The following is a 16,934-nucleotide window of genomic DNA, read 5'->3' on the forward strand; positions in this document are numbered from 1 at the left end:
GAAGGGTGAAGTAATGTGACTAAATCCGTGTGTGGATGTAATCCAACCTGCCTCCTCCCACAACCTGAGAGTAACGGGCCAATGAGACATTACGGGAGAAAAGCCCTGGGCTGAAAGTCATAGAGTAAAGAGCATTTAGCCAATAGATGAGCAAGCTTCTTCCATGTTAGGATATGAGTTGCTATGGTCTAAATATTTGTGTCTCCTCAGACTTCATCTGTAATCCCAGCACTAGGCAGGATTGTGAGTTTGAGGCCAATGTGGACTATGTGATTGAGACAATGGGATGACCTAATTGCAAAGCAAAGTTATAGTATATAAATTCAGATTTATAGAAGCAGCTGCCATGCAGGGGGGAGAGGATGGGAGGGAGGAGAAGAAGAAAAGAGAAAGAAAAGCAAGCACAGAGAGGAGAGAGCGAGAAGGGGGAGAGGAGGAGGAGAGATTCAGAAAGAGATAGGAGAGAGACAGAAGGAAACGGAAATGTCTGGATTATATAGTGAAGGCTTCTGGGAAAGGGGAAGCCCCGCCCCTGGGCTAGGGAATTCAGGGTAGAGGGTAGGGTATGCCAGCCACACCCTACAGCAGGTAAGGGCCAGGGATGCCTGAAACCAAACACTGAATAGCATGTCTCAAACAGCAATGAAACAGAAGTCATACGTGGAAACTCAGTCTCAAAAGTGATGGCATTCAGAGCTGAGACCTTTGAAGAGTGAGGATGTCAGGTGAGTGGAGTCTTCATGGGTGGTTAGTACAGCACCTTACAAGGGGCCCAAGGAAAGCTAGTTTGTTTGTTTTTAAAGAATGCAAGTGCACAAGTGAAAGAAGGCACCTAGAAAACTGGGAAGGGATCCTCACCAGATATGCAGTCTGAGCGGCCTTGATCAGGGACTTCCCCATCTCCAGACCTGTGAGAAGCAATTCCTGGTGGTGTCACCCACTTAAGTTAAAGCACTTTATTACAGCAGACAGATGGACTAAGATAGAAGGAAGGCAGGACTGGAAAGCAGAAGCCCGAAGATGGCTTGCCTGATGAGAAATGCTTTCCAGGTCAGGGGTGACGGCTTCCCGCTTTTGTCGGGAAGGTTCTCTGAAGAGCTTAATGCTGGGTGTCTCTAGTACGGGCCAGTATGCTTTCCTCATTTGCATTTGCTTCCTGCATCATTGAGAGTCAAACTGTGTGAGCTGGTTTGTAAAGCATAAAAAAAAAAAAAAAAAAAAAAAAACTCTACAAAAAACATAGACGTGCCCTGAGTTTCTGTAGAAAAGGCATCTGGGTATCAGCATTTCCAGTCGTGCCTCGGAGGCAAGAACCGCACACCTCAGAAAGTTGACTTTGTGCTCCATCCGTCCACAGCACCTTGCTGCAGAAACTTCAGTCCAATTAGGGTTATGCTGCAAACCTGAATCCCGTCAGGCCTGTGGGTCTGTCAAGGAGCCCGCTTTAAAGCTGCTGCAGATCTCAAGCTGGCATCTCCCGAGGTTTCTCAGATACAGTTGACTCCAATTTGGCCCAGTGTGTTTGCGTTGTGCCCCCGGGCAGCGCTGCCGTGAGGCAATGGTGTCTAATTAACCACCCGCTAAACGCAGGATGTCAGCAAGGCAAATCACCGAGCAGAGAGGGAGGCTGCTGTTATCTCCACCCAGGATGGAGCTGGCTGGTTTTGGGGTTTTTGAGGCAACCCCTCTGAAATCTGGCATCACATTAGTGCTCTTTGTACTTCAATGGTGAGCTTTGTAGGTCTTTGACGGGGTTGTATTTGAAATCTGAACAAAGTGAAAGGCGTCAGGATTATTTTCTGAATATCAATTTGGAGACAGGGTGTAAGATTTCAAAACCAAATTTGAATCCGTGCAGTTAATGCTGTCTTCATACTCCAGGTGACAACGCCAGTAGGGTATTTTCTTCAGTGATGTGGAAGCCAGGCATAGCAGGTTTTGGCTTATATACAAGTCAGAACACATGAGTAGGCAGCAGAAATGCTTGAACGCCCTGTGGCTTTAAATGCCAAAGCTTTACTTTGTACTCATCTCCATGCACGTTAGGACAGCTGGGACTTAGCCTGCGGGAGCCTTCGTCACTGTATTGCTGACTGGGTCTCCATTACAGCTTCAAACTACCAAGAGCCTGGGCATTCAGAGCAATGCAGGCTTGTGGCATCACAGGATCTGTGGCTCAGCTCGGTGGCCTCACTGTCTGTTGGGAGGTTGCTACTGAAGTTTTAGAGCTAGGGGTGTCAACTGACGGGCCCTCTTCCAATCTGGTGGCTGTGGGTAGCTTTCAGTTCCATGTCTGCAGAGAAGGTGAGAACAAGCAGATTTTTGCAACCTTATATAGCGGGTAGCATCACATCGGTTAGATATTTTCTAGTTTGTAGCAAGTCATGGACCAGGCCACACTCAAGGGGAGGGGATTGGATGGGATACAAATTCCAGGAATCATAGGACATTAGGGGCTATTTGACAGTTCATCTACCACCAACCAAGGCAGAGAAAAGTGACTGTCAGGAGCCATACATGGGTCTGGAAGACGTCACTTTCATTTATATTTAATTGGCCGTGCCAGCTCACGTGATCACATGCCAAATGTAATTCTGTGTGTATGTGCGCACATGTATGTGTGAAGAACATACCTGGAAGAGGGAAAACCAGAACTTTTGTCCATAGCCTCCATGACAGCTGTATCTTATCTATGAAATAAAATTACTTTGCTCTCTGTAGGGAAATAAAGCAATTACAAACAGATCTGCTCATAGAACAAGAGTTTAGAACTTAACCAAGTCAGCTGTTGTTCTCTGCCTTTCTCTTGGCTGGGCTCCTTCAACGCAGATCCAGAAATAGGAAAAGGGTTTTTATGAACAGTGTCAGGGACATGATTCCAGGGGAGAGCAGACCCGGGGGGGGTGGAGCAGAAAACTAAACAGAGATGCATGATGACAGTGACTGAAGACCCCTGGAGGCACAGCTGAAGTTCGGCCACCTGTGGCACAGAAGGATGGTCTGTTTTCATCAGCTCCCACCAGGCAGAGGGCTGTCTGCATTAATTGGACATCCCCAGCCTACTCTCTAGCCGGCTGAGGGAGGTACTTAGGCAAAGAGTTTCCTATGCTTGCAGTAAGTGTATTGGCGTGTTGAGTGATGGGGGATTTTATGGGTAGGGACCAGGGGCATCGCTGCAATCTCTGGACCTGCCTTATATTAGATTGAAAGTGGATTTTTGGCACTGAGCTTTTCTTCTGCAATTGTTACAGGGATCCCAGCCGAGAATATCACTCAGATACAGTTGACAGCCAATTGGAAGTCTTTATTCCAGCTAGCTGGGACTACACTCAGGCCCAAGTGTAGCCCTGAGTGTTTAGGGGAAGGGGTTATTAAAGGCAAAAACCACATCCTGGTACCTCGCTACGCAGCTGCCGGGGGGAGGTTTTGCCCAAGGAAGCAGTTTAACAAACAGAAGCTAAGATAATGGGTTAGCAGGAGGGGAAGATGTGCAAAATCAGGCAGTTTAACAAAAACCAACACCAGGTAGCTAGGGCAGGCATCTTGATCTTGGTTTCCTAGAATGGAGCTGGATTATTTTCCACGGGGCTTGTCATCGAGGAGAACACATTCTAGCTCAAGCCTAAGAAGAACAGGGAGCAGCATGGAAGGAATGTGTTCCTGCCACACAGCCATGCACTAGATAGCAGTGTATTGTTCAATACAGGAAGTCCACCAGCCGACGCGGGGCTAAGAACTGTCTGTGGCTAATGAGGTGTAATTGTTAAAATATTGTAACATAACACCTTACTGTATTACTAACACACACACAGACACACACACACATACACACACACACACACACTCTACAGTCCCCATGATACCTTAAAGATATGTACAGTCTTTAGGATTATCATCACTGCTTTTCATAAAAAATAATACTAATTACCAAACAGTATTGATACTTACAAATAATAATAATAATAAAATCCACTCCTATCGTGCTCTGACATCTGCTGGCTTGCTGAAATCTTCATCACCCGTGGAACTGGTACTTTGGGATCTTACTTCATCTCCATGTGTTATTCTTTGTGTACAGCTCTGTGTTCACATCTCTCCTTGTGGTGCTAGCTGTATTGTATTGAACAACTCCATCTTAATTACTTGTACCTGCAATGACCCTGTTTAAAACAGGGGCGTGTCCTGAGAGGTACTGGGGTTAAAAACTTCAACATACAAATTTTGAGTAAACGAAGCTCAGCGAGTAATACCATGCAATTCAATAACGATCTCTGCGTTGGTGCAAAGTCAAACCTACCACCTAAATCCTAAAAACTACATGACATGCATGTCTTTCTTTGTAAGTTTATAGATGGCCCCCTCCTTCGAGTTTTAACTAATTTTAAGGAATAGTTTGCTTCCCCTGGTTGTTGTTGGTGGTGATGTATGTGTGTGCCTGTGTGTGTGTCCACAGCAGGATCATCAAAGTCCAGTAGAAACACATATGTGAGGTAGTGAAAGTCCTATGTTCCTTCCATACCTGTTGGGTTCCTGAGCTCCATACATCCCCAAGAGCTTTCATCGTGGGCCTTCACCATAAAACTCCAGGTGTTCATAAGCCCTGTGAGTGATGTAGCTGTTACTCTCAGGCCAATACTTGGGAGCCTCCAGGGTAGAGGCCTACTTCCCACAGTCTTTGCTTCCTGCTTGTCAAATCTGCTGTCATTTTCACACCTTTCTGTCCCTTTGTCTGGGGTAACATGGAATGTTGTTTCTTAAAATTTTAAAACTTCAGCGTGGGAGAGGTGGCCTCGATGCTTGTCTGCTGTGTTATGACATGAGAAGAAGAGATGTCTCCCTGTTGCCCCTTGCTACCTACAGCAGGCAGGAGAGCTGGCCCTGCCCCTCACCTGTGGCAGCACTCAGGAGAGCAGGCCCTGCACCTCCCCTGGGCAGCAGGGTAGAGCTGGCCCTGGCTGCAGGGTTTTGGATGAGTTATCCTGAAAGCAGGACAGTGGGCCCAGCTCCTTGCCTGCTGCAGCATTCGGGAGAATGGGCCCTGTACCTTGTCTGGGTAGGATGGTAGACCTGGGCCCGATGGTGTGAATGTGATGAGCCAGGCAGGAGACCGTGAGAGTAGGAGAGTTGTGTCTGTCCCTTGCCGGCTGAGCCATTAGATGGGCCAGCTGAGGCAGGGCAGGAGAGCTTCTCCTGGTGGTGTGGGTGGAGGATTGCTGGCAGGCTGACCAGCTCAGGTACCGCTCAGGCCCAGATCCAGGGCTTTGAATTGGACCACATCATCTACCTCATCAATGGGCTTCTGGAGTGCACGAAGGGGCTGGTCCTGCACCTCCAAGACTGTGGGATCTCCATGACACAGGACAGAGGCGTCCTGGTGAGGTGCCAGTGTTGATTGTGTAGCAGAAGCCAGAGGCCTCATGCTAGACTCATGGCAATGAACATTTGCAAAGGGAGGGGTGTGGACAAGAGAGTATACTGTGGGGACACACTGTGGCACACTGCAACTCCCACAACGAGATTTATGTTCTCCCCTGTGGGGGAGAGGGGGCAAAGGGGGAGGGGCAAGTGAGGGGGGAGGAGATGAGTGGGATTGGGGTGCATGATTCGAGATTCACAGAGAACCAATAACGAGGGTTTTTTCTTGTTGTTGTAATTCCAAAGCTCCATTTTGGCAGTGCTCCATTTATAAGTATGTTTGGGGAATACTGACTTAATCATGATGAAATTAGTTTACTCAATTTACAGTGGGACTCCTCAAAAAATTAATAGGATGGTATGCATCAGGAATTATGCTGGGAGGTTATAAACAGCCTCTTCTAATCTTACTGCATGTAGACACTTCTTTTCCTTTCCCAATTGCACCTTGAGGGCCACTCCTGTGAAAAACGTGCTTTGGAAAATGAAACCTGGAGTCATTTCAGGAAGCCGCCTTCCAGCAATAGCACAATCTTCGAAGAATCTCTTTGAATCTCATCTTCCTAATTTAGGAAATTAAGAAAGTTTCTTCCAAAATATTTTTATAACTTCTAAATGTGATTTACCTATTTCAGATTCACGTATGGTATGGTGTTATCTAATATCAAATCTCTTTTACTCTGCTTTTAAAGGTAAAAGTTGATTTTTATTTCAGTGTGTTCATGTCAAGGAGAACTATTCAGTGAATGTCTAGAGAAAGTAGTGAAGATACTGAGCCGAAATAAAAATTATTTAATCAAAAGATAAGTAAAACCACTTAATCATTTACATGAATTACATCATTTTTCATATGCCAGAGATTATCTCCAGATAGTCTAAGATGTCTTCATGCGGCAGGAATGAAGCTGAACAGGTGGTAATGTGATTGCATATTAAGATATTTTATTACAAATTACTTCCCTTTATCTTTTCTTATTAAAAATCACTGCATTAAATGGTTTATTCAAAATATATGCATAGCTAGGTTATACCATCTTCAGATTTTATTTCAGGATGGTCAGAAGGGTTTGAGCCTGACAGGCTATTATGTACCACCGGAAGAAATTAGTACATTAGATTCTACCGTGACACACAGAGAAGAGGCAGTAGAAAAAGAAAATGAAATTTGGTGGAAAAGTCGAGAAAGTTAGAAGGAAAAAAACCCAAACATATTGCAACCTGTGTTGCTTCCTGTCTTACCTCTCTGAATCCCTCACAGAAACATAAACGTTGGATTTTGACTGCTTTGAGATTTCTTTTTTTAATGTAGCTTTTTTTTTTCTTTCCTTAAGCTGTTGAAAATGAATTACATCATTGGATGCTGAATTTATTTGTTTGCGTTAATCAAAGCTGTGTTTCAGGAGTCCTGGCAGATCATAAATAGAAAAAGCAATTCAAGCCCTGCGGCTGCTTGGTCTTTGTTAATACCCACATTCCCATCAGTGTGAGTAATGATAATGTTGATGAGGCTTTTAAAACAACCGACTTCTCTGATTGAATACATCTTCTTACTAAGTAAAGGACAGACTTAGATCCGGAAGATATTCAAACACCATCATGGTAGTCCACATTCTAGGCTATTAAGCAATTTGTCTGGCAGTTAACATCCTATGTGGCTCCTTTGAACCACCAGTTTCATAGTACATGGTACTTGGGTAAAATCGATGATGTAGACGCCATCAGGCTGTTGTAGGGAAACGCGACAAAGATGAATGCTAGGAGCAAAGAGATGACAAGGACAGGGGCATGCCTGAGTGCTCTACCAGTTGCCGTGCAATAAATTCCCCTCAAAAGTGGCGTGGAAGAGCAGCCAGTTTAACTGTATCTGATAATAAGGGGGTCAGGGACTTAAGAAGGGTGCAGATAGGCCGTTCTGCTGCTTCAATGGGGGTCACTCAGGGCTGTCCAGCGGGGGGATGAGCAGGGTTGGGAAGTTCATGGTGATTTCATGTAGATGTCCCATTTCTTGTCAGGCTCAGACAAGTGCCTTACTCCTCCATTACTGTTTTTTTACAGAGTAATTGGGCTGGAAATACGGTGGGTCAAGCATCTACTGAGGTGTAAAGTGAAAGCAGCTGTTTTCGTGCTCAGAAAGGAGTGATGCATTCTCTGTTGCATTCTATCGGTTAACACAGGCTCAGAAGAAACAAAATCGGGTATCTCCTTGCAGTGAGGAGGGATGTGAGGAATCTGTGGCTCTCTTTACCTGGCTGCACCAACTTTGAAGTAGAAAAAGAAGATAAGAAGCTTGATGGAGAAACACTGGACGTTTCAAAAATTCAAAGCTCTGTGCCCATGGAGGCAAGAGATGGAGGGGAAGGGGTCCACTGTAAGATAAATACAAAATTGAAAGGGCCTGGCTTCTGTGGTCTGAAGAAGCCAAACAATTTATAGAACATGGCACAACCATGCTAGTTAGTGCAAAGAATTGTAGTAGGCTCATATTTTTGAAGATCATCTGATGCATATCTTATTTCTGAAAGATCACTTCTACAAAAACTCTGCTCAGAGTGAAGAGTAGAATAAATGTTCCCACCCAGATTTCAACATTGAATTTCTGAAGTCCTTTTCATCCAAAAGTGAGAGTCACTTTATTTAGAGCAAGCAACATTCGCGGTTTTTATTGATCCCAAATCCAAAGACTCTCAGAAGGGAAGTTATAAAGCAAAGCCCAGAACAGAAAGAGTAAAGCTGCGAGTGCTTTGTGGGGAGCCGGGAGATGTTACCCCATTGCACAGCCACGCACTTTCTGCAGGTGAATACTGCAGGATGTGAAGTGTCTGGGTAGGGAATGGTGCTCTTTATTGACGACAGTCAGGACGGCACTGCAGCACAGGTTCTCAACACTAGCCCTGCAGGAGCTGGGATGAAAACGGATTCTTTTTCCCCGGGTGCTAGGAGGCCTTTTATGTCCGGCAGGAAACTAATAGATTTCCTCCATCTGAACATTTGTGTTCTCCTTCCAAAACAAAAGAGAAAGAGAGGTCAATTTTATGGCTTTTAGATGGAGGTGGAAAGGGTCCTCTATTCTCAGTTTTCCATTATAAATGAAATCTGTCTAGAAGTCAGATACCCGAAGGGTCTCTAAGACTCGGGCCTCTCATATGTAAATTATTTCACCTATTACAACTAATTTATGTAGCTTATACTATATTGGGGGTCCAAGCCCAGGCTTCCTGAGTGCTAAGCAAGTACCTAACAAACTGGGCTACTCCACCAGCCCTGGTATGTAAATTCTTAGTAGCTAACCCAGTGTTCATCTCAGGACACTTAATGTTGAGGAAGAGAAGAGAAGGTTTCTCTTCTTTTGGATGAGAACAGTTAGTCCCAGCATTAGGTGGGACCACTCTAAAGGTGACAGACCTAATCTTCATGGTATGTGAAGATGTTCCAGCAGGGTGGTGGCCAGTAGCCTCTCCATGTCTGATGTTTCCGTGGCTAGATCTCAGGAGGCTGGGGCCTTCTTGCAGAAGTGTTTAAGAATTCACGGCAGATGCATTGTACCATCATGATGTAATGTTTTCCTATAGTCTTGGTTCCCAAGAAAAAGATTACTCTTGGAGTGGAGGGATTGATGCTAGCATAAATATGGTACCCACATTGCTTTTTAAATATTTTTATCTCCCTAAATTCATGTGACTATACTTGAGGGTGTGACAAAGACTCCAGTTACATACTAACCCCTTCTTTTGAATAGCTTTGGAGATAGTCTCTGGATTTTCATGGTAGAACTGTCTATTCCCCAATTTGAATCTATCACCTAAATGGCATTAGGTTTACTGTAGCAGAAGGAGGCTATCAGAGTAACCTTAAACAGGTCTCTGCTGAGTCCTATTAGGGAGAACTAATTTTTTCTGGTCAAAATATAAGAGTTAATCCAGTTGGGCCTGTCAGTCATCTGGCCAAGGCACTGCTCTTTAGGAAAATTGGTTCACCTAAAGTCATGCTAAAGAGATGGGAGGAATAATTATCACTTTAATGAGATAGTAAGTTTTCTCTCCCAGAAATGCTGTTCTCTTTGTAGTTGCTGCTAAGTTGCCATAAGGTTCTTTTTGCTTTTTCTTTCTTGTTTTTGTCTCTTTTGGGCCAGAACCTATACATGATTTCTACTTTGGGCTTTTTCATTTGTTCTCTGAAGCTACCATCTGGCTACTTGTAAAAAAAAAAAAAAACAAAAAAAAAAAACTCTTCCTCCTTCTCCTTTTCTTTCTTCTCCCTTCCTCTATCTTCAGGGTAGCTGCCAAGGTGCACAGCTTGCCTGTCCTGTGTTTTTTTTCTTCTCTCTAATAAAATTGTCTTGTGCTTCCTTCAGAGTCAGTTCTTAAATTCTTTTATCTAGACTAAGAACCCTGACAGAGACCCTCACTTTCCCAGTGAGATGTAGCTCCCCAGATGTAGCTCCCCCAAATTTCCAATAACATTAGCAAAACTAAGTCTAGAAAGGCAGATATTGGAATATTGATACTAATTGCATTAGTAATCTTACCCGTTTTGTTTTGTTTTGTTTTGTTAAGCAAGGAAGACAAGAGACTATAGAAAGACAAGAAAGAAAGCTTTTAAAAAGCTTTTATTGTTGTCAATCATCTGAAAACCTCACAAAGTTCAAGAGTAAACTTAACATGGTGGATTTTGTTTAACCTATTCTGTAGAGCTGTAAGATGAAACTTACTTTAGGTAGCAGGGAAAGGAGGGAGGAGGACAAGAGATGATATTAGGAAAGGGGTAGATATGATCAAAGTACATTATATGCATATATGAAACTGTTACAGAGAACCCTTATTTTTGTTCTGTTATTACATGTTAATAAAAAAAAGAAAGAGAGAGAGACCTCTTCTTGTGCCGGTGTTGTCATAGTGAATGGTATAGAAAGGTGAGAGGGATGTGGTAAGGCAGAAAAAGACCTAAATGTAATATGAGTATCTTCTAGAAACTTAATTTCCTTCATAGGTTACTCAGAAGTGTTGCAACAGCCAGAAAACTGACCAAAGCCACAGTTTAGGTGAGAAGTATATAGATGACATTAACTTTGTAACTAAGACTCAAAAAAGGTCTACAAATATCAGCATCATATTTCTGCTCAAGCCCAAACCAGATACATTACAGCTGAGGAATAAGAAGGCAGCACCTAAGCAGTCAAGAGGGCTGGAGAGATGGCTTATGGGTGATGTGATTGTTATATGCACATCAAGACCTCAGTTTGGAACCTCAGCACCCACATAAAAGCTAGGAATAGCCACAGACTCCTATAACCCCAGCACTAAAAGGCAGGAATAATATGAACTCTGTACTTTCTGGAAAAACAGTGAGATCTAGGTTCAGGAAGATCCTGTCTCAGATGAAGCCAAGGGTGATAGAGCAGGATGCCTGGCACCTACCTGCCTTTGATCTCTGTACTAATATGCATGAGATGAGCATGAGCGCAAGTGTGCACACACACACACACACACACACAATTTTTTTTAAAGAAAAGAATCAGTGAAGCAAGACACCAACGGAAGCCATCTTGCTACCCAGAAGGCTGCCTCCGGCTATGATGATTCCTAAATTTCTCTGCACCTCAGTGCAGAAAGCACGAGGGACTTGAACTTGTGTGCCTATGCATCCTGAACCTAACTAAGAGATCAAGCCTTAAAATGCATGTGAACAAACTATTTCTAATCTGAAAATTTAAGGTTAACTTTCTCACCATCTAAAGAAATAGCAAAAGGAATGGAGTGGGGTAGGGACTATTGGGTTTGAACATGGCTGTTAGTCACAAGCTACATTCAGAACTCCTGATTAGGATATGCATTCAAAACCCATGTTCAATGGATGAAGTTCTTATTATGGTGCAAAAGTTTCTCAAAGTAACTTCTTTAGAATGATTGTGCATTTCTGATGCTACAATATTCCCCAGTACCTACTTACCACTGGGAGATTTGTAGGGAATTCTCAGGAGGAGAGAAGGGAACGAGATGAGAAGATAATAATTATAAATATTTAAAACAGTTAATATTACTGACTATGCTGCCCCCTGGGAAACACTGGAATAAGAGTTGCTTATTATCTTCAATTTTCATAGCAAGTTCTGAGAGGTATTTCTATTTCCAGTTTTGCATATTATAAAACAAGTAGTAAGACAGACTTTCAAAAACTTATTTTACTTTATGTGTGTGTGGGTGTATGGATATGTTCCACATGCATACAGGATCCTACTAAGGTCAGAAGGAGGGCCAGGTTGCCTGGAACTGAAGTTACAAATGGTTATGAGGCATCACGTGGGTGCTGAGAGCCAAATATGGGTCCTCTGAAAGAACAGTCTGAACTCATACCTGATGAGCTATCTCTATAGCATCCCTTGAGTAAGGTATGTTGTAAAACTTCCCAGGTGCTCAATGCTCATAGCGGTCAGGGCTCTACCCCAGTCCAGGGACTAGTATGAAGCAGGGATCTTTTCTCTATGCTGTGTGGTCTTGGTAGATGTCCTGCCTACATAGGCCTACTTTGAACAAACTGTGGCCAGTTTCACAATCCCTTCACTATGGGAGCGAAGGGAAGTGGTTAGTGACAAGGAGTGGGGTTTCACTCCTCGTCCCTAGGTATTTTATCCCCTACTCATGCCAGAGAGGCAGTGGCTGAGCATCCCTAGGCTTAGCCCTGGGTACTAATCTGCAAAATCTAGGCCTCTAAGTAGACAGAGTAAGACCTAACGAATTTTGTGGTAACAGCAAAAGAGTCAGTTCTGCAAAGACATAGTCACTCTTCCTACTCTAATAACCGTGATCTTTGTGATATTCTAACCAACTGCAGATGCATCTGGCGGTTTCCCATTGCACTCTCCGAGATACTCCCTCTCAACTTCCTAACAAGTGAGGTCATCACCAAGGGCCTCCAGGGAGCAGAGGAATTTCATGTGTCTTAAATCTCTGTCCAGATTAAAATGGTGTATCTAAGTCACATTACAGTATTTGAAAATAATGTGACTCTATTTTCTTTGGATCATTGAAGTACAGCATTTTAAAAGTCCAAATGTATATTTCTGGTTTATTTCCCAGACTCGAACTCATTCTGTCCAGAGTTTTATGAGCTCTTTCAGGAAGATAAGGCCTGATTTCCTTCTACTCGTATGAAGAAAAATAACGACTGAAGATCCCCTGCAGCTTGTATCCCCTATGGCAAGCTTCCTGGTTGTCCACCCTCCTAAGAATTGAGAGAGAGTAAACAGTGGATCTTGGGTGGAAAGGGGAGAATGACAAGGCAGGATGGGAAACTTGCTTCACCAGTCAACTCAAAACAGAGGGGGAGAAATGAATTTTCCAAATAGTTTTTAGCTTTTCACTAGTAATACAAATATAAAGACTGCGTTGTTGCCATGTCTTTTTTAATAATTTATTTTCATTTCTTTGTGCCCTGGTGTTTTGCCTGCTTGTATAGCTGTGTGAGTGTATCTTGGAGTTACAGACAGTTGTGAGCTGCCATGTGGGTGCTGAGAATTGAACCTGGGTCCTTTAAGGAAGAATAATCAGTGCTCTTAACCGCTGAGCTATCCCTCCAGCCCCCTATTGGCATGTCTTACGAATTAGTTTAAGTCATTATTTTCAGATGCTCTTGATTGAAATAATGTGGTCTAACGATGTACATTTTAGCGAGAAAATCTTTTGTGCTGTCCACCAGATCCTCAATCATGATCCTGTGAGAAAAAGAGGTTGGACCCCAGGAGACATGATCAAGGAGGGAAGTGACATCATGGCAGGACAAGCCATGATTGTTTAAGAGAAGAGTTCAGCACAGCTGACCTTGATCGGAACTGAATGAAGCATATGGATCTTGACAGCAAGTAGACCGAGGCAGGCTGGGTTAGGCTGGAGGATGCTCTAGCCAAGTGTTACAATAGGACACGTGGGATGAGCTCAGGGAACTAAGTCTAGTCCCCCAACAAATGGAGTGAGAAAATCCAGACAGTGTTTGATGCAGGATTTAAACACCAGAAGTAAAACATTAACTATTCTCCATTGTTGGGTTTTCAAGGTATTTTTAAGGTCACTCTGAACAATGGGAAAATTTTAATATAAAATTTAATTAGTTAAAATTATTTTAATAACATATTTGTTTGTGTGTTTATGTTGGGTGTGTGTGCATAACACATGGTATGTAGGAGGTGAGAGGACAATTTATGGGAGTCACTTTCTCAGTACATCCTGTGGATTGTAGCGACTGACTTACGGCAGTAGCCTGGCAGTGAATGCTTTAATCCGTGGGGCCATCTGGCATAGTTTTTATTCTGGTGCCCACACTCCACTTCCACTCAGACTACCATGGCAAGCTAGAGTCCGAAGAGCTATAACAGTCCACCCAGAAGATTGCTTTCTAGCAGTTTGTTTGGCCAGCTCTTGAAGCTGTGGTTGGGGGCAGTCATGATGAAGGAGAGCCGGGGCGGTGACCAGCCAACGTCTCTTCACCGGAGACTATAAGTCAGGAGTACCTGTACCTGGAGCAGGGCCGTGAGCTATCGGAGCTCTCTGTGGCCGGCAGAGAGCAAACAAGTGTCCTGTGGAGCGGGGCCACCTAACTTCAGATCCGTGATCAGGTTAGCTGCTTTGCAAAAATACACTGTGATGCTCACAGGGGTCAGACTCCTGGGACTTGGCTCAACACGTTGACAGGCAAAGAGTGTGGGTGCACCACACACCCGTCTTCCCATAGAGAATTCGAAAGCACTTTGAAAATGTATTTAGCATCATGAACCATTTCTGGGCTCACTGCTGGTAGCATTTACAGAAGGCACGTGGGGGTAGAAGAACCTCACTCTCTAATATCACACTGAGATGAGGGAAATTAATGATCTAAACGGCCTGTCCCAGCTTGAGTGTGACAAAGGTTCGTCTGACACTGGATCCTAGGTGCCGGCCCTCTGGAGGCCCTCCTCTCCTCCATCCCTTCTAAGCTGCACTAAGCCCTTAAACTGCCTCTCCAATCTGTCTAACCTAGTCCCACTGACACTGCCCTTCACTCTCACCGCAGTCTGGCCTCCCTACCCCATCTCCAGGGCTTCCGCCATCCCTTTCCTGCCTTCTCACAACAATACCCAGAGATCATTTGTTTCTCTTGCAGAGCACTCACAGGATGGCTCACAACCACCCATAACTCCAGTTCCACGGAACCTGTATTCTCTCCCATCCTTCCTAGGCACTGGGCATGTGCATGGAACACACACACATCCTGCAGGCAAAACAGTCATGCACATAAAATAAATAAACCCAATACATTCTTTTAATTTTAAAATGGAAAAAAAAAAAAGCTCTGATAGTGGGTATCTTAGTTACTTTTTCTATTGCTGCACTAAAACCCCATGACCAAGGCAATGTACAAGGAACAGCATTTAATTTCAGCTCACAAATTTCAGAGGATTAGAGTCCATGACCCTCACGACCGGGAGCACAACAGCAGGCCTGGTGCTGGGGCGGTAGCTGAGGGCTCACGTCTTGATCTACAAGCACAAGGCAGAGAGCTAGTTAGGAATGGTGTGGGCTTTTGAAATCTCAAAGCCCCTCCCCCCTCAGTAACACACCTTCTCCAACAAGCCCACAGCATCTAATTCTTCCCAAATGGTTCTACTGGTGAAGAACCAAGGATTCAAAGACATGAGCCCATTGGGTCTATTCTCATGCACACCAGCACACTAGGGGTTGAACGTAGGGCCTTACCCATATCAGTCAAGCACTCTACCATTAATTGAAACCTTTAACCCTCTTGCTGATGGCTTGTTATGTCGAGATGAGGTTTTGCTAAACTGGCCAGGCTGTCCTTGGATGTATTCTGTGCCTAAACAGGTCTTGGAGTTGAGATCCCCCGCCTTAGTCTTCTGAATAGCTTGGATTATGGACACCTTGTGTGTCTCGCCCCCTTCCCCCTCCCCTGTCTAGTAATAACTGTCACATAGCAGGTACTCAGTAAATATTTACTAACTGCGATGGAGTCAGTGCCTGAAGGATTGATGTCCTGGCTCAAGTCCAAGACTTTAAGCTGTTTGTCTTAGATTCCCAACTATTAGGTAGACTGGTGTTCAGAATTACAGTACCTGAATTTCCATTGGTTCAAGCAACCACAAAAGACACTTCGCTCTTATAGACACTTTCTGTCCTGTGGTGTGGCTATTTCTTCTGAATTGAGAAGCTTAAGAAAGTCAAAAGATTCACAGGGCACTTTTGCAAGGTCGTGTGAGCAGAGAACAATGGTTGGTGACCGAGAGAGTCTTTGGTGGAGGTGTCTGTAAGTTGGGCAGGATGCAGCTACTGTGAGTCACAGATTACACTTGAGGGGGCTTTTCAGTCACACAGCTGCCCTGGAGTCTCCCGTGCTCCCGTGTAAAAGCCCTTACCCACTTCCCTGAAAGCAATTTGATAAATTCATTGATTCGCCAAGGTACACTTGGGTGGAATTCTTTCTTTAGTCTGTTCCTGGTGCCCCCTCTGTGGTTAAAAGCATTTATTTGCTGTTTCTAGGCAATTATGCAATGCCCTCTGCCTGTGTTCTGTGGTAACAGCGGCTTAGCTCATGTCCGACCCAGAGTATCAGCAACTCTTACTCAGCTTCACCGGCACATGGTAGGGACAGGATGACGTGGCAAGCTGGACTGCCACAAATCCGTTTTCTTTCCTTTTGTGTGTGTGTAAACTCATTGTCTTTCCTTTTGTCTGCGTAAATTCACTGTCATTCCTTTTGCTCATATGCCTTAGAACCCATGTCGATTCCCTTTAAATCTGGGTATTTCTATGAGTGTTGGAACTGATTGACAGCATGCCAGTATTTGAGTCAAGGATTTCAGAAACCTTGGGAAAGTCACTACATTAGAATACTAAGACACCACAGAAGAAGATCTATTATTATTATTATTATTATTATTATTATTATTATTATTATTGGCGCAGTGTGTGGGGAATCCATGAAATCATAAGATAGGGGCCCAGACATGAGCCCACCCAACTAAGACCCCAGACATATGAGTGAACCCCATCTGAACAGGCCCCAGCTGAGTACTACCTGAACACTGTGCTCATTACCAGACCAAATCAGTGGTCCATGAGCCCTAGCCAAATTCCTAACCCACAGATTTTTGAACTTAAAGGATTGACTAGTGTTCTAAAATATTGTTGGTTTATCTTTTAAGTAACAATAGTTGAATAGGTATGCAAGATTCTATTTTTCCCCTTCTTCGAAAGAGAAGGTTGTAATGGCTCAACAAGATAACACACAGTGAAACATTCTCTATACCTAGGAGTAAGGCAGCAGGTGGCAGCTTCCCAGTGTAATAGCTGATACTTAGATTCTCTGTCCATTTAAGCCCCAATAATAGCAAGAATATCCCACCGGGCCTGCCTAGGAATGAGAAGTGCTCTAAAATATTCAATTCTACCCAACTTTCCGTCCTTTGGTAAGTCTACACAGACAGTCTATGAGGTAGAGAGAACACGCTGTCAGACACAGCGGGGTTCATGGAGTCT

Source organism: Meriones unguiculatus, chromosome 15 (assembly GCF_030254825.1).
Source record: "Meriones unguiculatus strain TT.TT164.6M chromosome 15, Bangor_MerUng_6.1, whole genome shotgun sequence".
In the NCBI taxonomy this organism is placed as follows: Eukaryota; Metazoa; Chordata; class Mammalia; order Rodentia; family Muridae; genus Meriones; species Meriones unguiculatus.